Source organism: Idiotropiscis lumnitzeri, chromosome 4 (assembly GCF_059441095.1).
Source record: "Idiotropiscis lumnitzeri isolate Australia: NSW breed Sydney's pygmy pipehorse chromosome 4, RoL_Ilum_1.0, whole genome shotgun sequence".
NCBI classification, from domain to species: domain Eukaryota; kingdom Metazoa; phylum Chordata; class Actinopteri; order Syngnathiformes; family Syngnathidae; genus Idiotropiscis; species Idiotropiscis lumnitzeri.
The window spans coordinates 29,940,375-29,965,619 of NC_142394.1; the positions used below are offsets into that span (position 1 = coordinate 29,940,375).

The 25,245-nt window shown below is 45.0% G+C and overlaps 1 protein-coding gene across 7 annotated transcripts in view; it reads left to right on the forward strand.

The window, feature by feature from the left end:
• Positions 1–25,245, forward strand: part of nrxn2b (neurexin 2b) — a 295,473-nt gene that overhangs the window by 216,270 nt on the left and 53,958 nt on the right. The window lies entirely within an intron of this gene.

A 25,245-nucleotide genomic window follows, 5' to 3' on the forward strand; every position in this document is an offset into this window, starting at 1 on the left:
TCCTGACATCCTTTTTCCTTTCCGACTCCGCCTTTCATTTTGCTTTGCTCTCTCGCTCGTTTTCCCTCTCTCTCTGCCCGCCGCTTTATCTTTGTTCTCCGGTTCCCTCATTAGAGCCGAGTGCAATCGCAGCACTTGTGTTGTGTTTTTGGCGCCTCTCGTCCTACTTGAGCCCAGACTGATTGGATGGCATTGTCGCGGGTGCGGAGAAAAAAAAAAAGGATGAATTTTTTTTTTTTTCTTGTGTGATTTGTTTCCATGCTTGTCGTTAATTGAAACGTGAGCTGACTGGAGACGAAATAGGCCGAGGAATAATTGATAACATTTCAAGTAGGTCCAATACGACCCAAAAAAAAAATAATGATGGTGTCTCAGCAGAACGCAGAGAGAGATTCCCTCTCACTGGCGCACTTTTTTTTTTTCTTTTTTTTTTTTTTATGACTTGATATTTTTATGCCGTCGAGTCAGCAAGGCCTTGTTTTAACGGTGACCTCGCCTGCCTACGTTTGACGCTCGTTTTCTCCAAATGGAGCCGCTCCAATTATGGGCAAATGGGTTACTTAACGTCTCTTCATCTGCTAAATGGTTCCCAATTAAAGCACGTTGACAACAAGGGATACCGTCTTAATGTTTTTGTTTTTTCATTTCCAATGAGTTTAATGTGAGCATCAGGCGGCCTTCGAGCGGTGATTGACCTTTTACCTTGTCTTGTTTCCGAGCAGTCGTTGGAGCCGCACCCTTGGGTTTCTTGAATTCTAAAGCGCCTGGCCCAGATGCTTGCCCTCATGATCACGCTTGGCCTCGTTCGGAAGACAACAAATTTGCTTCACGGGAGACGTACGTTCAACTTATAACTAAGATTCAACCGCCAGGCAGCGGCGGTCAACGGCTACGTTAGCTTCTCGCGCTAGCTTCTAGCTCTCAACCAAAATACTGATCGGCAGCGCCGTAGATCACCTCCTCTCACTCTCCGTAGACACTAATGGATTTTCCGACATGTTTTTCTTTTTTTTTTTTTTTTTTGGGCGTACGACTTTGAAGGCAGCCGAACAAGAAAGGGAAGCTGAGGTTGATGTAAAAGAGGAGTGAGAAAGCCATGAACCTCATGTCCACTCGCTACTTTTCTGTCCTGAATAATAAATACGGGCGTGTGGAAAACGCAGCGCACGCTTGGCTTGACGCGGCCACAAATGGACCTACGGCTTGCCGCAAAAACCACGCGCGGTTATTCGCGGATGCATTTAAATGCGTATTCCTTCACGTCACGTTTACTTTTGGCCCGTTTGACGAGTCTCGCTCTCGTTTTAGCTCAACGGTTCCCGCTATTGTTTAACGCCACCGAAGGTGAAAACCACTCTGATGTTGTCATCACGACTTTGGCGCCGACGTTCCGCTGGAAAGTTTCTCACGCCCAAGCAGAGACATCTGAAGTATGACAGGGAACGAAATACTCACGACAACTGACACAGACGGGCCGTAAATTGAGGTTCACCCGCGCGACCGAATGAGACATGCTACTACTTCGCCGCTGAGAAGTAGTTCCTCTCCAAGCCATCGGGGGCGATATTCAATGCGTAACCTTCGACGGCGATGTCGAATAACGGCCGTCTTTCGTGAATGAGCGCGATTACTTCGTCTTGGCGCTCTTCTGTCCACCCAACCGTTTTGTCCGTAGAGCAGGTGTGAAAAATGAACGACGTTGATTCCGTTTTTGACGATTAGCTTCAAATGTCACCATTCTTGTCCAGTCCACTGATTCGCTAGCTAAGAGCCAATCACGGTGATCATTTTTCCCGACCCAGTTCTTCATGTTCAATCGGCTGAACACGCCCCAACAACGGCTCCGACATGACGACGTTGCTCGCTACGTTAAACGGACGACATGTACCGACTTTCCGATGGCTGACGACCGTTTGAAGGCGTTTCGCCTCTCATCTGATAAGGCTTCATCGGTTCCTGGAAGACAAACGCAGCAGTACAATTGCGATTGTTTCAGTGCCCTGAGAAAGAAACAACCTTGAGAATAGCTTTGAGACTTCCCGTGGCAGACAGAATACGATATCGGATACTTGTATATAGTCGTAGAGTACGTTTACATGTGGTTAATAACACTTTTAAAACGCAAATATTGGCCATATTCGTGTGAAGGTGCAAAAACGTGTTTTTTTAAAAACCCGAATATGACCCCTGGGGTACCCCTAAATTGTGACACGTTAACAAAATCTGGTTAGCTCCTTCGAACGAGGCATTGGTTTGTGTTCTGCGAATGCTCTTGCTCTATCCGCAACGAATCGAACTTGAATACAAACAGTCGCTTTCACAATATTTTGAAATGACACGGTTTAAAGTGGGTTATTCAAACGCCGGACTCACTCTGTCCGCTCACGCCCCATGGAAACGGGTTCTTGTGTATTTTTCAGAAATCGGAATTTCAACCTTAACCTGACTATCAATCTCATGTCAACGCAGTCATCATCAAAAATGCGTTTTTCAAGTTCCACAAGAAAACATCGTCATTTAGTCAGAATACTGCAAACGTCTTGAGAAGACCAAGGCTATCCGCCGGAGACCTTCTTGCAGACCACCGCCCCGTTTTCCGTTCCCGAGCCAAAGTTGAAGTTCTTCCCCGGCTTGCCGACGCCTCCTCGGCCCACATGCAAGAGCTCCCAAGTCTTAGTCAGCCAATCCTCTTAGCGCCAGACAGCGTTTGACACGTTTGCAGCGTAAGACCTGTCCAACGTGCGTGAGGTGGGCGTGTGTTTCCAAGTGTTCCGACTCATTTTTCATCCCTACGTGCGTATATAAAAGCATTTTGGGGTTTCACGGGGAGTCCGATTCCCGTGATTGACAGCCATTACCACTTCCTAAAGAATTTTTCTTCTTTAATGGATAAGTAAGAACATAGACTCGGCGGGTAATGGATGGATCCGTCAATCAAATGTTTCTCTGTTGGACTTTGGACAGCAAGTTGCTTTCAGTCGAGTGCATTTAGGCGAGATTAGCCTTTTCCTGTCGATTTTTTTTTTTTTTATTATGAAAACGCACAATGACACACGTTTGTGCAAAATGGTCTAATAATGTAACAAAGAGCGCCACTTTTCAGGCCAGCTTGCATTTTTGGTGCCAATATGAGGGGGGGGGGGGGGGGGGAGTCGTTGCTGTGTTTGCGGCATGTTGTGATTGACTGCCATGACCGCCATCGCTTGCTTGGCTTGCTCCTCCAAGATATGTTGCTCTTCAGGCTTGGCTGAGAGAAAAACAGATGTGGCTCGAAAGCGCAGATAAAGAAGCAGGAAGGACGAGGTTGGAGGAGCACGGCGCCGAAAACGGCGTGGAAGCAGACACAAACCAGGGAATTCATCGCCGGTGACGGAGAGGAAATTGGCGCTGTTGCAATTATTCACGCTAAAATGTATAAATCACGAAGCTGCCTCGACAGACTCAAAAGACTCTCGTGGGGAAAAACCGAGAAGCTTGGAGACGAGTGATGGCGGCTGTGGGCGCTCCTTCACTCGGAAAATATTATTTGGATGCGTTTGTTTTTTTCTCCATCATATCATCAATTTGTGATCTGTTTAAAAAATATGAGGAGAAATTTTAGTGGCGCAACAGACGTGTTGTCCTCGTGCATGTGCGATTAAGTCTGTTTGTTGCAGCCACCTCCCACGTCGGCGTTTTGGCAATATGCTGACGGTTGTACAACGGCGTTGCATTTGACGCAAGCCTGCCACTTCGATTTTAGCACTTTTTTTTTTTTTTTGCAAATTTAACACTACAAATGACATAACAGGTGCAAAAGTACTGAAAATGGCGACCGATTTTGATTAAATGTTGTGAATGCCACCTTGATAACAAATCAATTAATGGAGATAATTGTCATCCAGTTTAGCCCCCCCCCCCCCCAAAAGAAAAAAAAAAAGCAAATGAATCCATGTAGGCACGCCTCGCTTTACAGTAGCTCGGTCCTGTTTTGTCGCACGGAGGCCATTAATTTGCCGAGTTGTGCTTACGGAACTTACAGTAGCTCTCCGCTTGCATATTCATGCGATTCGCATCAAGCGCATTACTGTGACGGAGAAGCAAGTGAAGGCACCACGGAGAGTAGAAAGGGAACAATTGCTAATGACATTGCGGCTGTTCAGTGTTTTGAGCGGGAAAAAAAAATCATTAACTCTAAAACGCATTGGAAATATGTTCTCCAAAATTAATGCATGTCTACTGATGGTGAAAATGTGAAAATGTTACACACCACAGCGAAGCACGCGTGTCAACAAACAGACAAATTAACCCTGAAAAATGGTTGCTCCCACTCTTTTTTTAAAATTTTTTATAGCCACACATAAGTAGCTGCTACTTTTTTCCTCGATTTTGAACCATGCGGCTAATAGGACGGTGCGACTTTTCCGTTGATTTTCCTTTCACCACTAGGGGCGCTCTATAGTTCAGAAAATACACTCGATAAATCTTTTTTTTTTTTTTTTTCTTGGGTCTGTTCTGTTTTAATAAGCAAAGTTATTGCCGTGTTAAAAGGCACTGTTTTAACAATCGGTTGATGTACCTTGATGTGCATTCACAGAGAAAAATCGTCCCGTACATGCAGTAAAAAACGTTTTTTTTTTTTGTTTTTTACATGGAAAACTGCGGTTTATAGTCTGGAGCGGCTTTTATATAGTTTTTTTTTTCCTACCAAGTTGCTGTGTCTTACATGCGTTATTTGAGGTGCAAAAATACTACTTTCATTTATTTATTTATCCTCCCCGTTCCTCAATGGGTTTTTCCAATAATGAGGCACTTAAAAAGTGGCCAAAACGCACACTCGCTGTCAAGTTTGACTTTGAAAAAAAACACTTTTAAATTCCTCCCCACTTGTTTGCGTGACATACGCGCACTCACAGCTGTCACTGGAAAACAAAAAAAATGGTTTAGCACCCAAAATGTAGTACGACAAAGTTCTCAGTCTGAACACAATTTTCAGCAATTATCTTCAAAAATGTATTACAGATTTCAAAACAAATCGGTAAACTTATTGTAAATAATAACAATGTCATCGCAATTGTCCGACGGCGTCGTTAGGAAGTCCAAATATATCTTCAAAGCAAGTCATAACGTCGTAATGGAGCTTTGCTGCAATCATCTTGTTCATTGGACTGTAATTTGGGAGCGCGTGACTTATTGCGCTCGTTTGGGCGCGCCGCCTTCAGCAAAACATTTTAATGAAGTGTGCTCGTGATGCATTTATCATCGGCAAAAGTAAATGTTGCTTAATTAAGTCAATATGGAGATTGCTTCACGCTTGGAGTTTGAGATGGTGCATAACCGTGTAATAACTCTGTCCAATAGAAAAATTATTTGACCGGACAACGTATTGAAGGATCCATCCTTGGCTTTTTTTTTTTTTCGGTGACCTCATCTCCTCGTCAAAACCCAATCGGACGCCGCGGGGAGGGCGCTAAGACAAATGTTTCCCTACCAAACGTTGCCCGCGACGATCCCCGGGGCAAGCGCGTGCGGCGGCCCACTTGACCCGATGGAATGCACGCAAAGGGCAAGAGCTGCTTGCGAAACCTCGTGGCCGATACGCAACACCCCCCGCGGTGAACGAAATCAAGCTGTAAATTCATCGCCGCCCCCTGGCAGCATTTAGCGCTGCTGACTTTCCACCTGGCTTCCTCCATTACTCCGCCTCGCCGCCAACGGTTGTCCCGATGCGGCCAAGACTTTTGATTACCTGCTCACAATGGCGGCAGCGCAAACCCGTAAAAAGGCTGCGCAATCACGCGAGCAGTTGTGACTCTTTGTTGCCATGCAATTAGTAATTCTGCAAACAAACACGAAAAAAGCCTTCTTGGAAGCGGCACATAAGTAATTGTTATTCCGAAGAATGAAAAAATGTTATTCGCCAAGCTGCCTGAATGGGAAAGCAAAAAAAAATGTGTGACAGTGTTTAACGTTGGCATATTGGCGCTGTGGAACATTCCGAACAAAGTCGACATGTCTTTGAGTCAGCTGTTGCTGACATGAACGACGGATTTCAAACGAGTTAACGCGCATTTCTGCGATGCAAAGAAACCAGAGCAAGAAACACAAAATCATTTTAATCATGAGTTTGAATTTTATCGCTCGCGCAAGTTTATACAAGAGGGTCAGCGCTTTATTTCCATTTTTAATTGAGTTGTGCCGCTTTATAGGTCACAGTGCTGAATATTATCAATTTAACAGATATCATATGATCATAAAACGCATTTGAACAGGGGTGTGTATACTTTTTATACCCACGGTATGTAGGACACGTTGCCGCTAACCCAAGGCGATGCGTTTTGCGAGTGACGACGTTGCGTGTCGGCACATTTAATGACATGTTTGGCGGCGAGCCTTAAAGCGCTCCGCGTCGACTGCGGCGTCGTACTCTGGCCCTCAAATGCGCTCTTTGTAACGGCCTTTGCGGTGCTAAGCTTCACCCAGATCTATCACGTTTAAGAAGGATGAGGAGGACTCGCCCCCTGCGTGGCCTTTTTTTTTTTTTTTTTTGCTGCCACGTGCGCTTCCTGGAGGCTGCGTGATTTGGACTCATTTAGCACAGCGTGCTATTTGATAAACAAGCTGCTGCGGCTAATAGAATCTCCTTCACCGGATTGCTAATGGAACAATCGTTTAGGCCATTCTTGGAAATGGAGCAGGATAGACTGATAGTGGTGGGCCGTCAAGGCCTTCTCTGCTGGCCTCACATAAACAAAAATGGAGAAATCATGATCAGATTTTTGATAAACGGTCCACATATTTTATATATGCTGTCATCATTAAAGCATTAACTTGATTTTTTTTTTTATTTCACTCGATTTCATTTACTTCAAAAATTATTTGCATGCTTTGCAGAGCCAAATTCAAATATTAGCTGTACACCTTTAGCGCATCATTTTATGCCAAAATGCCCTGCTCAAGTGGCGCTTGCTCGGAGGACTAAATGTACTGAAGAAGTTCGGAGAATTGCTTTTAAGAAAAATGCCCGACTCCGTTTAGATTGTATTCATGGATCAAAGAAAGCTATTTTAAGGGTCTTTGATTTAAAATACACTTCACATTTGGGTGGTTTTACGTTCATTCCAGAATATTATTCAAGTAAATATCTTTTGAAAGCCTCCCAAAAAATCGGATGAAAAACTCTCACTCGGCCATCGTTCGAAAATCTAAAATATATTCTTGAATTTTTTTAAGCCACAATGGCCAATGGAGGGAAAAGTGTGGATTTGATTGCAAGGCCATTTTCAAGACGGACCTTTCAAGAGAAGCTCGCTCTCGAGAGCCGAGGTCGTCCAACACTCACTAGTGCGGAAATGTCTCTCTATTTTATTTCTCCGGCCGCGGTGTCATAAATGATGCCATTATGAGGGCTATTCATTCAAGTCGGACGAAGTAGGACTTCACCGAAGGCCTCGGTGTGAACCGCACGACTCTTTGTCATGTCTCTTGTTGCCGTAGCAACCCCATGCTACCATTTTAGTCATACACCTGCGACGCATTCATTTGCTTCACTTCTGTTATCCACTCAATTTGTTTTGTCTGTAATTGACCCTCCTCACCAGCAGGGGGAGCTCTGCGGTAACAGCCCTCTGAAGCTTCTTCCTCCTCCGTTGTCTCTCGCTCTCTCGTCTCGTCGTAGTTGTTTAACTTTGTGCCGCCGTGATGTTTCGCACGAAGCGTTCTCGCTTAGGATGCCGTCGTCAGCAAAGCTGAGCTTCAAGTGGCCATCGTCGAGTCGATGGTCGGTTACTGGCGCCCGAGTGCCACTTGACACATTATTCAGTGTCTACACTTGAGGTGGCCCGTAGCAAAGTGGAAAATAAGAGTAGAAGACTGAAATGGAAAAAAAAAAAAAAAAGAAAACGCAGCACCTGTGGTAAATGGAGTTTTTTCTTGGAAACTGACTTGAGTGGATTTATTAAGCGTCCATTGCAGCAGCGAAGGCTGTCATTCACATTTGATTGAAGCTGACATTCTGCGGGTTCGTCGCCCCCTCCAATCATTCCCCACTCTCCACTCGTTTGGATTTGAAGAACCGTGTTTCCTGTCCGTCACTGTCCGTCTGACAGCTTTTCAGAGACGATAGCCCAACGACGACCGCCACGTGGCTCGGCCCGGACACCTTGACTGACGTCATCGCGCATCGTGGCCTCCCCAAAGCTCTTACTTCCTGGTTTCTAGAAAATCAACTAAGAAATAAATATTTCGACTGGCAACCCAGCGACCTTTCGCCCTCCGTCATGATGTTTGCGGTCAGGCAGTGTGGTGGCGGTGACTCGCACGCCTCAAAGTTAATGCGGGGGGGCACGAAGTGCTTGTTAGTAAAATTCGAAAGCGGGAGTTTGAGGGAATGCGCGGCGATGACCCGGTCTCTTTAAAGATGGAAATGAATTCAGTCCTAAGCAATTGCGCTTGAGTGACAGTCCTGGCGAAGGGGGCCTTGATTCCCCCGCAGCGCCATCGCTCCATCTTTAAGTCAACCTCATACATAAAAAAAAAAGCACCAATTAGGAGTTAGTCAGGCGTGCCCAGCGCTCCCCTGGATTATGATTCCATAATTGAGCGGTGCCAGAGGTCATCGTGTGCTGACTCCCGCTCCCCGGGCGAGGTGGGCGGGGTCCACCCAAAAAATTGCTGTAATTGGACACATAAGCTGTTGCATTGTGACTCTGTGCGCATTCCGACAGCTGTAATTTCATTTGAGGAATACAACGATTTTGTTATTGCTGTCTGACCAGGAGGAAGTAATGCCAAATTGTCGTTGAGTGGCGAAAACGCTCCGTTTGAAACCACATCAGCCTGGGCTGTTATTATGATTATTTATTTATTTTTTTTTTTTCCGAATGCGAAGCAGTCTGACCTCTGGCCATGTCAGCCACTGATTGAGGTCATTTAAGTGGACGCAAAAGTGCTGCCTTCAACTGGAGCCACTGGATGAATTATTCACTTGACTGCCCTCTAACCCCCCTTTTTTATTTTGCCGGAGGGTACATTCGATATGAAATCTCTTACAATCCGTATTATAGTTTTAAACCACACGCATGGATGTTTTTGTTCAGACGCCACAAATGACACAAAGAAAATTTCGAAATGCACTTAGCAGACATGTTTAATTGACAGCCAGCGCTGCACGGGACGACAACACGGCACAACAGTTGAGTTGTCTTTGGCTTGTAAACGCTGAAGACGAGCCTTTCTCTTCCCCTTCCGTGGCCACCGCTGGGAGGCTCCCCGAGGCACTTCGCCACTTAAATGAATATGCTGCCGCTTCCCAAAGAGTCACATTCGCACTCTGGCCTTCCTCTTCCGTCCTAATATTTGCTTTATTTCATCGTGTTTGTTTTGGCTGCAGTGTTTTGTGATTTTTCACCCAATCTCGTTTCAGATCAGCCGCCCAGGGCCTTCAGAATCAGTCGCGCTCGTGTTGTGCAAGTAATTGTAATGACTTATTATCCTCAACGATTAAAAATTTGCCGTAATCGTTAAAAAAAATAATTTTATACAGTATATTTGAGATATATATACTCAGATTCATAATTTTGTTTTTTTATTTTAAGTTAAAATGCATTTGATTTGTCAGAATATTATTTCCATTTATATATATTTTTTTTGTTTTGTACCAAAAAAATCGTTTATGAAATAGTGATTAATAATTTTTTTCATAATCGAGCATCCCTAAATTGCACTTCCTCATGTTACCTCTACTGTATACCAAATGGGTGTTGTGCGATGACTCTATTAAGCTGTTACGACCCCCCCCCTCCTCCCCCACATGGTTCCCACCTTTCGAAACATTTGTGACTCTTAATACAATACAATACAACTTTCTTTATATAGCGCGTTTGACGACAGCTGGACCTGTAACCAAGAACTTTCCAGATGGTGTCATATAAATTAGCGGGAAATTAGAACACAAATGAAAACACATAAACAGTGGATGGCAGTAAAACAGCAGAACAGCGCCAGTCTCATATTGCGTTCTTAATAAATGTAACTTTTAAAATTCTAAATAAAGATTAAATCTGTGTTGCGGGAACGTAAACTGGTTGTCATGACGACCGTTCTTCTACTTGCGTACTTCCAGTGGAAGTTCTTCTAAATGGCAAATAAAAGAAGAACGGTTGTCATAGCAACCAAGGATTGACGGCAAATTTGTACCTTTGGCTTCAATGTGACGCAAGATTCTGCTTGAGATAAACCATTTTTAACGAACATAAAAAAAAAAAAACTGTAACCTCGTTATTATGCTTACGTTTCGTCGTCTTCGTGAGCTGCAGGAGGCGGAGCGCAGTCCATTCGCAGTTTCAAGCTCGTACTTCAATTGGACTCTGGCGCTCTGAATAACCCAACGACACATTTGCATATTTCCCAACGCACCCACAATGAGCCAACGGCAATTTTGAGGGCGATGAGTGCAAATGTTTGCCGTCTCGGTTTTGGTCAAATAAATTTTGCCAAAAAAAAAAAAATAAAATTATACTGTTCCAACTTAGAAGGAATAAATTTAGCAAGAAAAATCACAAAATCCAGCTAAAATATATTTCATAATATTTATGAATGAAATGTACCAGGTGGAATTTTGTTTCTGAACCATCAAATCTATAAATTACAATGCATGGTAAAATTGTTCAAGATTTTATACGTCAAACTTAAAAAAAAGAAAAAATGACAATCTCTCAAAAACCTGATTTCCATTTTTGAAAGCTGTGTCAAAAATCCATTTTGGGACACACCAAGTCGATTCGGATTCAAATTTGTTGTTGACCAGCCAGTCATATATATTTCATTAGAATTTTTCTGTTTTGTCATAAATATTGATTGCAAACCGTTCCCGTTGATTTACATGGCGCAGTTGTGTGCTCTTTCCTGGCATATTTCCAGTCGATATTAATTAGAGCACCGATCAATGTGGCTTTCGGTTTATTAGCAAACCTTTCCAGCTGCGCCGCGCCGACGTGTGCCGGGGAGCTTAAAAGCCATAAGAGGGAGTGTTTGTATTCTAATCCAAACTGTAATTTATGTGCAGCCGCTGGCCCATGAATGAAAGCCTCCAAGGAGGAGCTCTCTCGGCGTGCTGTACGGCGCAAAACACAAAACTGTGAAATGAGAAGCATCGGACTGGTCCCGCCGGGCGGCGACAAGCGCACCTGGCTAGCATTGATTTTTTTTTTTTTTTATTAGCGTGCTGAAAGCATGCATAGGTGGTAGCATTTGGTTATTTTTAGCTCCCCCTGACTGTCGCAATCCAAACTATAAACGATCATCCCTCGGTTATTGATAGTCCGAGTGGCCGAGGAAGGAACCGGCTCGGCGCTCCGACAATGATAAGCAAAGGATATTACGAGCCGAGCCCGGCGGGAAGGCGCTTGTTGACAAACATGGCCGCTGCACTTTTTGGCAGCTTGCAAACAAACATTTGACCGCAGCGCCGCCTTGGAAAATGTGTGAGAAAATAAAAAAAAAATTCTTCTAATAATGCAGCAAAGACGCATGCGGTTGCCTCGATGGCGGTTAAACGAGCAGTGAGTGGCCACTGGCTAATCTAACGTGGCATTTGGTAAATCTCATCCCCTCTGATGTTGTTATCTGGAGGCTGGCTGCTGTAATTATCATAATCGGATATCAGCTCCAGATTTAAGCGTCGTTATTTTGAAAGTCTTTTTTTTTTTATTCAAGAAAAAAGATTGGACTGAATCGTAAATACTGTGTGCTGTCACCGTTTTTTTTTTTTGTTTGTTTTTCTCGTGACATTAAAACTTTTTCAAGACATTTGATTTTTGGCGTGAAATGTTCTATTGGAGTGCAACGTTTGCCATGGTCAATATAAATATGTGTTTGTGAGCAACAGTATTATTATTAAAATAAATAAATATATTTATTTATTTGATGAAAATAAATAAATAAAAATGATTGAAATTCCCCTAAGCACTCTGAAAAACTGTCGCCATCCATTCCGTACTCTCCACTATTTTTCATCCAAATCAAAGCAATCATTATTTTTAATGATGGATCATGCGTCATTTTTATCCCGTAGTTAGGCAGCAGTCCCAATAAACAATGAAAAAAAAAGTGCCTCTAATATGAAGCAGTAATTAGAAAAAGCAACTTCATTAGTGAGTGACAGCAGCAGGTGATAAGACGGGGGAATAATGCGCAGCCACTGATGCTCCAAACTCATTATCTGCCGCGCACGCCTTCGTTATTTGACGCCCATCCGAGCTTTAAGCAGCTCCCCTCTTGCGAGTGTTCTCTCTTTTTGCGCCGCCTGCTTCGGGGAGGTGCTTGGCCTGGGGATGAAAGTGATGCGATGGGAGGCGGACGGATGCCCCAGGGTGGGGTGGGGTGGAGGGCGCCTGTTTGATATTTTAATATTCCTGACATTGCTCGCCAAAGTTCCACCCCCCCTCCCCCATCTCCCAACCCCCTCACATCTTCCACTCGCGGCTCATTATTGCTGTGCCTAAAGACAATATGTCAGCCCGGATGCGACTTTTTATTGTTTTCTTTTTTCCTCTCTCTCTCAAGCGCACGAGCGAACGGGAGAGTCGAATTAGAGAGGAAGAGGGCACTCGAAGCTCACTCCGGAGAGGCTCACCGAGCGATGGCGCGCGGGGCGGCGAGGGCCAAAAGAAAATTGCAATGCAAAGAGTGAGCGACGGGTGGTGGGCGCGAAGGGGTTGCGCTCGAGTCGGCCGATCTAACGGCGGCGAAACGGAGCAGATCACAGTGATTGAGAGAAGAGGTGAGATTATCTGTGATTACGCGCGCTTGCGTTGGAGATCAGAGCGAGGGGAGACGGCAGAGAACGCGCCGGCGCCGAGCACCGTGCATGCAAAGCAGCCTGCATGTGGCGCAGCAGCCGCAGAACTTCAATCATTTCATTTGCGGGGGGGGGGGGGGGGGGGAGTGGAGGTCTGGAGTCCATTTTCGGAGAGTCCAAACAATAAAGCGCGCGACATCGTTCCCAAATGAATATTTGAGATTCGGAATGTAGTCAAAATCTAAGCGCCATCTTTGTGGCAGTACCCTCGGTCCGTCCCGGTTCCCCCAAGAGTTGTGCAAGCAAAATTAATTGTCTTGTCACCCCTCAGTGGCTGCTAAATTAAAAAGCAGGGCGAGCTTGTCATATCTTGTCGTCATGTTTAATAAAAAAAAAAAAGAACCCGGCAAGTTCCCTCACGTGCATCCGACGGCTAAATAAATGCACAGGATGGCGTTTAGATCAAAATGGAGATGAAGAAATGCAGGATCAGAGGAGCCACGCTGGGATTTTTTATTTTATTTTTTTTAATGACGATCATCGCTGTTGAGGGCTGCGCAAACGCCCAACAGCTAAATTTATTTGTTCCCCTACTGATCAGATCACACCAATACAGAAGCGCCTTGAGATACAAGCTTAACCGCGCTCGTATCAAATGGCCTTCAAAGTTCAAATGAATAAATTGCAATTCATACATTACAGATGACCACCCCCCCCATTAAAAAAAAAATAAAATAATAATAATTAACGATATTTTACTGTCAAGGACGCCGCTACACGGCTCGGGTAAATGTGTCACCGTAATTAAGCCTCTCCAGAATTTTTATAAATTAAATTTCCACCGTGCTTTGTATCGGTCAAGCCCCCCCACTTTAGAAATCCTTGAGCGCCGCCAGGGATTTTGGGCCCCATGGAAAGAAATCTTAATGGGGCCCCCCTGGAAAATTTTGATACCGTTTTACATAAAACTATGCATTTTATTGATATTTTTGACAGTTCCCATATTTGTGAAAACATTCTGACAGTTACCAAAAATATTATGACATTTGTGTCAATTCAATTATTTGCTGCAAGAGTGAGACGCTTTTTCTTTATTTAAATTCATCAAGTCCTCAAGTTCGTCTCATTGACCAAAAAGATTTTGCAATGCAATTCGAATCCGTGGAGAAACCAATCAAATCTCTGCAAACGCCACCAAAAACAAAATGGCCGATTGCCTTTTACATTCTCATCTCGAGAACTAGAATCACCAAGCTCTTGCTCCAGAACTTTCCATGACATGAACCGCTTACCCACTTTGCCTACGAATGAACTCGGCGACATATTGTCCACCTTTGACTTCTTTCTCCTGCCTAAGCTTCTTCGCTTTCCGTTTTTGGGCTACCGGACATGACGGCCATCTTGCCATCTCCGCCTCCAATCACTGTCTTGGCAACGTGAAAAGTTGTCGCCCTCTGCTGGCCGGAGCCGGTGGACCGAATTTTTTCACCAATGCATTGTAAATGAATATTATCATTTTATTCGGGGCCCTTCTCGGCCCCGGGTGATCATGGGCCTCTAGAATCCGTCTCCTGATTTTCGGCGCACCTGGCCGTCTCCGTTTATTGTGTGACTCAAGCAGCGGATACCCTCGCTCAGGTGGTCTGCTTTGATTTCAAATCGAATCTAATTCGAGTCACCATCACCGCAGCATCGTTAATACATCCGAACCATATTTTGGTGGTGTTTCTTTTTTTTTTTTTGTGCCACCGCGTTGCGAGTTGAGAATATCGCCTCGATTAGCTCCACGAGAGGGACAATATATTTCTGAGCAGCTCTCCCAAGAGACTTTGTTACAGCTGCGCTTGTTGTTAAAGTGCGCTATAAATAAAGTTGAGTTGAGCCTCGATCCGTTGGAGAGCGAACGCTCGATGAATCATCTATTTTACCTGGTTGAAAATATCGACGCAAAGCACAACGTCCTTTTGTTGACTTAAAAGGTAAGCAAGAGGGCAACCCCGGCAAAACAAACCGCCGCTATTCCGCGATCATTGGCACCCGTCAAACGTCCTGATCGGCCGCTCCGGGCTTGACAAGGACACTAAATTATTTGTGCATTTGCCATTCTCATTTCGCCTTTAATTGTATTTCCTGTGCCCTGAGAGAGCAGCACCATTTTTTTTGAAAGCCCAATCGCCATGGTTTTATGGTTATGATTATGTCTATGGACTCCGAACACTATTACTCCCCCGTGAGGCTCCACCTGACATTTAGTGGGCGGAAAGCGAGGACATGGCAATGGAGGCTGCGCGCAGGCAAAGAAATGCAAAATGTCAATTGTCTGCCAGTGAGCAGCTCAAGTGACTCTATTCCTCCCTTTCGCGCTACGTCGAGTTAGCTCAGTGCTTCTATTTTCTGTTTCGCCCGCCCCCCCCAGGAAGAAGAGAATCATTTGAACCCCCCCCCACTCTCTGCTGCAATTATAAATAATCACATTTTTTTTGCAAGACAAACCTACAACGAAGAGTTAATACTCGCTGCGCACAACAGGCAAGGAGAGCGCCACTGCCACCTACTGCAATGGAGGTGCAATTACACTTTATTGTAGTACGGCGGAGAAAAAAAAAACATGTTTCCCAGGGTCACACGCGCCCCCCTCAGCATCGCACAACGCCCCCCAGCCGCCAACCACTATTTGAGAAGCACTGAATTAGCTCGTGAATTTGACGCTTTTTTTTTTTTTTTAGAATGTAGCGCAGTCACATTTGATGTGACAATCTTGACGCTGGTCTCTAAAAAAACAAAAGAGACGTGCAACACCTGCTATATTTTGTGTGAGTGTTTGTGGGGGGGGCAAGAAGCAGTTACAAACGCCAATAAACACCCACACTTCTTTTTTTTATTCCCGTCTTCCGAGTGTCCTCCATCGCTGACCTAGAAAATGGGAAGCGGGGATAAATGAGGGGAAAAACATTACGCAAGCAAAAAAAAAAAAAAGGAATCTGCATAAAGAGCTGCAATGGATATTTGCATATGACAACAGTAACGTTGGCGGCGGCACTGATGACCACCACTTTCCAAAAACAAATCCTGATGGTCTACGGGATGAAATTGTAAACTATTACCATCCGAATGTCTGATCCGTCGATGCGGGCCCACGAGCGCATCCTCTCTGCAAATATGTGGACATGAAGGAAGCACCCCAGCACAGCCAAACTAGGTCATCGCAGTGTGGGGGAAGTCTGACTCTTACATATGGACTCCATTCTGCGTCGTCTCTCAGATGCAAAATAGTCAAATCGATTTGCGACTCCAAACCCAAAAACCTTTTAGCAGCCTGTCATGTGTTTGGTTTACCCGTTTCTATCTCAGGTGCTTGTGGAGTGAAAAAGAACTCTGACCGCTATGATCGATTTGAATCTCCAGCACAGTACGGGACAGTTCCTCAACTGCGCTAACGTAAACATTGTTAGCTAATCGAATGTCGCTCACCATCGACTACTTGGAACGAATTGTCGTGCGCAGCTGCTTGTTTACAAAGAGGGAGGACGGAAACCGCCGCTGATGCTCTTTGGGTCGCTTCAACTCAATAATCAAAAAGCACATTTTTGGCACACCGACCGGTAGCCTCAACGGACGCCGTCGCGGAACATCGCAGCGGCTAGCGCTATAGCCCGGAATAGCCAGTCAGTCGTTCGGTCTCGTATGCTCATTTTTTAGATCCATCATTTCTGAGTTCAAACGAGCTTCACGGCTGGATGTGCGGTGTCGCATCATCTTCAAGGAATTATTTCAGAGTAGAATGTGACAATGGCGCTACTGCCGTGAGTTTATAGGAACTGCACTGTGGCATTTCCTAAAAAAAAGCAAACTCTTGTTGTCATGGCAACCCTGCATCACTTTCTATCATATGACAAGCAAGGATGGGCACTTTACTCTATTTTTGCCGGTCCGTCCTCCGTCCGCGACGTGGCCACCCGTTGACTGCATTTATTGCACTTTTTCCTTTACTTAAATCAAACGTAACTTAAGATATTTATTTTGACTCTCACTTGCTTCTTCACAAAGACGGCTTCTGCTTTTTTCTTTCTCTCTCTCTCTCACGCTGACGAATTCTCACAAACTCTCACTTAAAGGGCCGTGTGCAAATATTTGCATATTCTATACTTGACGCGGTTAGGGACGATGACAGCGACGTACGAAAATCCACTTCCATCCTTTTTCAAAGTGTGCGTTTGTCGGGCCCCATCTCTGCCGTGAGGACTGCTCTGGCATTGAGTCGCCGAGATTGCCGTCCACAGTCGCGTGCGGCGCTTCCAAACCCTCTCGCGGATGCCGCTTTGTCTTGTATGATTGACTTTGTGTAAAGGACGGCGGCTATTATGCGCTCGAAAGCGAGCGAGGCCACGGCAAAGTATGACAAATGAGTGCCACGCTTATCACTGCTGGAATGTTTGTACATTGTGCAGAGGCGGTCAGAAACTAACATCCTTTCCTCTTCGGCTCTCCTGCTGCTCCCTCCAACGCTTTGAATGCAACCGCCAAAAAAAAAAATCAGTTTTGTTTGATTTCCTCGTAATTCTCGTCACATTCCGTCTTCCTTGACGGTAAATGTCGACACGAGGGGTAAAAAGCGTAAAGATGGACAGATGAGCGCCAAGGAGCGTCGGCGGGAAGGTTTTGTGCCGCAGGGGCCCGAGCGGGCAGTTTCGCTGGCCCCCCCCCCCGCTTTAAACACGCTGGCCTGAAATCTGCACTAAGCCGCGAGCCTCACTCTGTGCAATCCGCTTACCCTCCAATAGCTTCAAATTAGCGCTCTGCCTTTTCACTCTTCGCCGGTGGCGAGCGGAGGAGAAAGATGTAATGCGGCCGGCACATTTTCTTTTTTTTTTTTTAATTAACTTTCCTGAAGGGTTGTCCTCATGCAGAAACTTTTGATAGGACGATGCGGTTGAGTGAAACATTGACCAGACATGGATGCGCCTTTTTTTTTTTTTAATGACTTTAATACCTCCTCGGAAGCTTTTCATGTGCACTTGAGCAGACATTAAACGGCATCTTAGCCAGATTCGGGGATGTTTTATTTACGCCGGCAAGAAAGTGCTCATTGGCATTTTTTCAAGACAAGTCGTCAAAGCGCTCAAAGCAGACGTAATCGCAACCGAAGGAAAGTTTGCATGTTTGATGATTTGCCCTCAAGTGGGTTCGGTGGTCGAGCGAGCCGGTTGGGGGGGGCGGGGCCAGAGAATCATCAGGAAGTCAAGTGCTGTCGACGGCGACGCCCGGCCGAGCATAAAAAAAAAAAAAGTCAATAGGCGATGATTTATGGACGCGTCAATGCATACGGCCGACGATTTTTGCATAAACATGAGAATATGATACAAGTCAAGGGGGCAAGACGGCAAACATTTCAAATTAAAAAGGAGGGGGCGGGGTGCAAATTGAGTTGCCTGACACGTTTTGAGGAGAAGCCACGCGGGCACTGTCATTTATCATGGCTGCCTTTTTTTTTTTACTCTTAAGGATTTGGGGCACAAAATGGCTGTCGCCGCAGTCGCGCTGCTTGGAGAGGACACTGACGTATATTGACCTTAATAATTCCCGTCTAAACGTTAATCATCAAGCAAGAGATTTTCCCCCACAGAACTGACTCAATTGCGCCCCCCCAATTTGTCGAGGTTGTTGTTCTTTATTTTTGCACAATTTTGGGGGAGCAAACACTTTCCGTTTTTCATTCAATGGCATTGACGGATATGGAAGCCCAAAAAAAAAACGTTCATTTTGCCAATTACAATTGTAAATGTTGTTGTTGCGTTTCTCTGAGGTCACGAGTCCGAAAGCGAGCGTTATCGTCTCGTCTCAGGTTGAGCAAGCGTGCCGAATGTTGTCGGCCTGTTAAGCGGCTTGTTTACATCTCGGGCTGCAAAAGTACAGACGCGGGCCCAAATCATCAGGAAGCTGCGGGGACATTTGAAAATGTTATCATGTTAGGCCGTCGTTGCGGGTTAAATTAACCACGGCAGGAGCGGCTAATGAGATTAAGGCGATGTTTTCGCCGTTTGGCTCTTGTGTTTTCGCTGCGCCTCAAATGGTGGAGCCTTTTTTTACTGTAGCGTGTGTCAAAACTGCAGCCATGAATCGTTGACTATTTGTAATTGTTGTGGATAAATAGGGGGGGGGGGTAAAAAAATCAATCTTTCAATGCTTTTACAAATCATAAAAATTCTGGAAAAGCATTTATCGAATGAATCATTTCATTTTCATCCTCTTTTTTTTTTCTCGTTTTTCCCTATTTTAAGCGACGCACAATTGTTTCGTCTCGCTGAATGTCACATTTGTACCGCAGTCAGCGTTGTCAATGCTTCACATTATTTCTCCACCGTTAATCTTTGTCATTTCTTAGCCGCTATCCACAAAAAAAAAAAAAATGAGGACAATCGTTCGGTGTTAGTTAAGTCATTTTACTGGTCTGCGCTGTGGCACAACCTCCTTGCCAAGCCCTTTTTTTCCCTCCTGATTCGAGATGGCCTCATTTACGTCCTCCATCTCCTCGCTGCGCGTTCCTCCCGTGGGTGGTCCAGAGTTGAGGGGATTGTTTGAAACCCGCACCGATGGGTACCTCATTAGAAAAGAAAAGCGTCACACACCTCCCCGAGAAGAAGAGTCTCTTCGCAGGGCATCATCTCTGCCCACCGTGGCAAAGTGCCGGGACAAGGAGGCCAGTAAGGCCATTTCAGCCCAAAAAAAAAAAAAATGCAGCATGCAGAGGTGGCGCCTGGCAATCTGCCATTTCTTTTTTTTTTTTTTCACAGCTCTCCGTGTCTTGCCCGGGTTGTCTCGGTCTTTCCCCTCGCTCCATCTTGTCAGGAACAGCTGTGAGAGGAAATCGGCAGCAAAATGTCAGCCTGCTCTCAACATGTCGACTTCTCGCCTGCTGTCAAGTCATTCGTCCCGTGCCATGCGCGCAACGTGGAATGATGAATATCTTCGTTTGGACGTTTCAATTCATCTGTCGGACTTGATGCAGATGACGATTACGCAAATTCCTGGTGTGATTTTTTTTTTTTTTTTTTTGCACTCATTGCTAATCCCCCCAAAAATTGCGTTATTAATTAGAATTATTTATTTATTTTATTTAATGTATTTCTTTATTTATTTAATTTCTTATTTATTTATTTCTATTATTTTATTTATTTATTTTTTTATCGTGCTCCTTGCTCCCGCGTGAATTCATCTTGTCGGAGCTCCTGCCCGGCGCGGGAGCTCCCTATGAGCGTTGTGGAGGGAAGCGAAGAGATTAGCAGGTCTTTGCCTTCATCTTCATCGCCTCTCGCGTGAAGCTAATGCTTCCTGACATCTGTGAAACTTTTCTAAATCTTTTGACTGCGAGTGATGAGGGAGCAAAAATCGGGCAGGGGACGTACTACGCTGTTTGATCTTGATTCGTTTTGGTTTGGTGTGCCGGTCGTTGGAAAACCAAAAAGGTTTTGGTCGTGCTCACCTTAAAATTTGTCTTTTCGTTATTCTTGGTGTTCTTATCTGCTCACTGCCATTGACAAGACGAGATATGAATTTGATTTTTCTTACCTGCGAACGTATCTTTTCGGCAAGCTCAGATAGCGTTGGCCGACGTCGCTCTTTTGCACTTGAATGAGCGATCAAATTATGTCATCACCGCCGAGTAGTGCGACTCGCTCTTTCTCAGGGCTGATCAAATTCTCTCCCCGCGCAGAACTGAGCTGTCATGACATTTCAGAAGCGTAAATCGTCGCTTCTTTTTTACGCCTCTGATCCAACGTTTAAAGCGGGAATGTTGGCGGAACGACTCGGTACCGCCATTCTGACAATTGGGCCACCTTGAATGGCGCGCATCTTTAACTCATTCATTGTCAGTGCAAATGGCTGACATTAAAACCGAGCGTGCCGGCAATTTGAAAGCATTTTGACTGATTTGTCATGGCCCACAAAATATTGTGTACGATGATTTTTTTTTTTTACATTGAGTCCACCAAATGATAGGAAAAAAAGTTTTGCGTCTGCCTTTTTGTGTTGTCTAATCAGAATCAATCAGTAGTAATTTTGAGAAGCGTTAGTAATAATAACTATTATTATAATAATTTGATATATATTGATATCGACCAATATACTTGTGTCACAAGTTTCAGACATATTGCCCTACCCGAGTAAACAAATATATTAAGCAAAACACTGAGTATGATGCAATTATTTTGGATTTGCCGACGCAAACATTTTGGACTCGCTTGTGATTGCGAAATCGATTTAGTGAAATACAAACTTTGGAGTGACACCAACTCACATTAGTGGATGATCATGGACGACCTTGTCAACCTTGTTACATTTCCAAGATTGCTGTTTTAGCTTTTATGATACTCACTTACTTCTTCTACATATGTTCCCAGTTCATATGTATGCTTCAGATTGTCCGACTAAAGTTTTGTCCGTGATTACGTGTCCCCCAGACGTTGTAAACAGTTGGCAAACAGAGTCGCATTTCTTGCCTCCTTTGATGACGACACATGCCAGCGTAGTGTCGTTGCTATCATCCCAGTTGAGCGCACGCCACGTGTCTGTTTTCATTTTCCGTTCATTAGGACCCCTTTTCAGTGCTCATGCGCTGGCGGCGGAACCCGCTCTCAGAGCCTCTCACGTAATTTGTCGGTTGCGTAATAGCCACAGAGAAAAAGACGGGCCAGTGGGGATGCAGCGAAGGCTAAAGGAGGCGAGAAAGTGAGAGGAAATGAGGCACGCCTTGAGTGGCCTTTGGCTAAAAAGTTTTGCGCCTGGACAAGGCGCAAAGCAAATCTCCCTCTCTGGCCTCGTGTTTGGGTTTTTGTCTCCTCGCATCGTTGGTTCAGCTTGATTTGTTTTTCAATGAAGAGCTCTCAGCAGAGTGCAGAAAGTCATTTGTTTGGACTCCGGCTTTTCCCTGCCCCCCTTTGTAAGATATCAGCACGGTGGCAGGCCACCCGGACCGGCATCCAGGAATCCCTTGCGGTCAGTACAATGAGTGAGGACGGATAAAAGGAGTACAATAAACTGGATTTTATTCATGCCGACATTTTCCGAGGCCCGTTTGACATTATTAGCCACATCCGTGAACATGAACATGGTTACGGCATATTTCAAATCATCCGTGTTTACAAACGCTTTGGCCTGTGAGCAGTGGCGCAAAACGTATGTATGCGGCGCATTGAGGCGTCACGCCAGAGGGGGCGCCAAACTGATGGGAGGAAAATCATTTTGGAGTGGCCATTTTGTTCGCAGTCATTTTTTGATCTAATCATTATTACCATACGCAAGTTGGACACGCTTAATTGCCCCTCGGTATGAGTGTGAGCGTGGATGGTTGTTTGTGTGCCCTGCGATTGGCTGGCAACCAGTTGAGGGTGCCCCCCGCCTCGGCTGGGATAGGCTCCAACTCCCCCCCACGACCCTCGTGAGGAAAAGCGGTACAGATAATGGATGGATGGATTCCCCCGAAAAATTGTATTAATAGGCTACATATAAAAAAAAATACTTAAGAGATTTTTTTTTTTTGGGAGGGAGGGGGCGCCTGTTATGTGTCTGCAAACCCCCCAGAAAGTTGTTAGTTGCGCCCCTGCAAGTTGTTCTCATAACGCCTTTTCCTGAGAATAACCTTCTTCATGCAATCGAATTTCTCGTGGCTGAGGTTTTCTTGATGCCAAATCTGTAAAAAAATTTCCCCCCCCCATGCGCTGAAAGTTTTAAGCAGTCGGCTGCACAATAACCAGCAAGGCAAAGAATGAAGTAGAAAGGAAGCCGGCTGATTTTCTGCCGGGTCCTCTTTCAATTGACCTGCTACAAGTCCGGCGCACCTGAGGAAACGGATCCTTTATGTTGGCCGTCGACTGGCGCAACATTAATCCCAAGCCGGCTCATCGGACGCGGCACACGCCAACCGCGTACGGCCCGCGATGTATTCACTTTGCACGTGTCCGTCTTTCATCTCCCCTCTTGATCCGCCTCCACTTTTTGATGTGGAAGTCCACGACGGCCGTCCTTGGGAACGCCAAGCAAGTTTTCACTCTCAGGCTGAGGCTTCGCATTGCAAAGATCGCCCCCCCCCCCCCGCCTCCGCACGTTTGCATTTTCCGTTCTCCATTTCCCCTCTCTACTCCCGCTCATCTGCGCCGTAAACTCGTATTCTGCCAAACGCTCTGAGGCACAATCTGTTCATTTCATCAAAGCAGAAGAGATTTCGAGTAAACTGTGTCGCTCTAACCTGCGCTCTCCGGGGCTTCCTTTCTGACTCGCCAAAGAGTCGCCTCGGACAAACTAATTGGACAAGGCTTGTGCGCTCTTTATTCAAAAGGTCCGTGACAGCGATGGGAAGTTTACACTTTGAAATGTTTTTTTTGCAGCATTTGCAGGATGGAGCTGAAAAAACAGGACTTTGTCTCAACACATCATGACGTCTTACTGCTGAAATATTCACGCAAATGTTGCCGATCTCATCTGTTTGATTGGCAAGTTATTAAAAGAGTTAATTGGAAAAGGTGTGTGTGTGTGTGTGTGTGTTGCTTGTCACGGCACAACTTGCCGGATCAGAGCTTCCCCTTCAACACGTTTGCGTTACCAGGACCATGTTAGCTCGAAGACGCCCACGCCTCGACTCCATTTGGCTTGCATGTTGAAAGATAATGCAAATGAGCGCAAATTATACACGTATGGTCGTCTCTGCTATTTTTTTTTTTTTTTACGACATCCAGCGCAAGCTGAAGAGCTTGTCTGCCTTTTACAGTCTTGCGTCTGTTTCTAATATGTTGACCAACTTATTTCACCACATGATGGACGCAATATTAGAAAGAGCTCTCAGCAGAATGCCATGCAGTTGTCAAACAATTTCAACACCTCAACAGTGTGGAAATCGGCGCAAACTAAACCTCGGGTGGATGAAAGGCAATTACTTGCCGTGTAGGCGGGGGGACAGAAATAGACGAGTGCGATTTTTATTTTTTTTTTGTATATATTTTGCATGTCAAGAAAAATGTCTTTTGCGTTTTGCGCTGGAATTCATCACTGTTGCGGCTATTTGCGGTCCGCATTATTGAATTCCCCCCCCACATGTGTGAAGGGAAATCATCAAAGGAAAAAAAATTGATCTAGCATCCTCCGGGACTGCAGGTAACATTGATTGGTGCGGTCGATGGCGCCGCAGCTAATTGAAGTTGAGCAATAAATATCTGGAGCATTTTTAGCAGGTGCGGGCCGTCGGAGTCGTGGTGGGTGTGAAATCTCCATCATTATTCTAGCAAAAGGTCAGCATGGTGAGACTAAAGGTCAGACAGATCTATACGTGCTTTATTTGCAAGGCCATGCAGCACAAATTTGTTCGGAAGTTGCTCTTCAGTCAAGTCGGTTTGGAAGAAAAGCTCATTTCTGTCCTGATTTGACCTCAACGCTATTTAGATATAAAAATGCTCTGCTTTTCCATTTTTCATTCAAGCAAGAATTCATTTTTTATAACGAGAATAGAGCACTGTAATATTGTAATTAAAAATATAGATAATAAATAATGATGACAGAATTAAAAAGAATCGTCCCACCTTGGCCACCAGGGGGCCATAAACGTTTGGACTGTTTAGATGACTCAGATCCTTGCAGAGGAGAAAGAATGTATGACTGTGGAGTGTGTTGTACGGAATTTATAAATATGTCACTGCCCAAATGTTCACAAATGAGTTGCTCAAAGGCAGTGGCGGGCTGTGCCTTTCACACGCAGTCCGACTTGAATAAACATAATACCATCATTTATGGCATAACGGCTGAACAGAAAGACACTTACGCACTAGTGAGAGCGTGTCGGATGACCGAGCTTCTCTTGAAAAGTCAGACTTGAAAATGCCCTCGCAAGCGTATCTGCAATTAAATCCACTCTTTTACCTCCTTCGGCCATTGTGGTTTAAAAAAGCAAGAATGTATTTTAGATTTTCCAACGGTCGCCAGTTACGACTTCCCGGTGTGGTTATTCCGCATAGCGCTGCCCCCTCACGAGTGAGTATCCAATCATAAGACGCGTTCATCATCTTGAACGTAAGGCCAGCGAGAATGCCTCACTGTCACCAAGTTGTGATCTGATTGGCTATCGCAGCTGTCTATCAACTCTAAAAGCTCCCTTGCTCACACAAAACATGCGCTCACACGATTGTATCCGAAGGCCTCGGACGAATAGTGCAGGCTACTGGTATCATGAAATCTGCCTAGCAACACGAGCTCGCTGAATTCTGATTGGATAAAAACTCTAACCTAAAACTTGAACACGAATACGATCGTGATTTCTTGATGATGTTAGGCCTTGACCGTCCGCCACTGCTCAAATGGTTATATGTGTCGTTCTCATCATGTGTTAGCATTAGCATTAAGCTACCATACTAAAAGCCAAACTTTGTGGTTGTTTGAGCTACGAGCGTTGGCATCTTGTTTACCTGCACGCGTGGCCTTCTTGC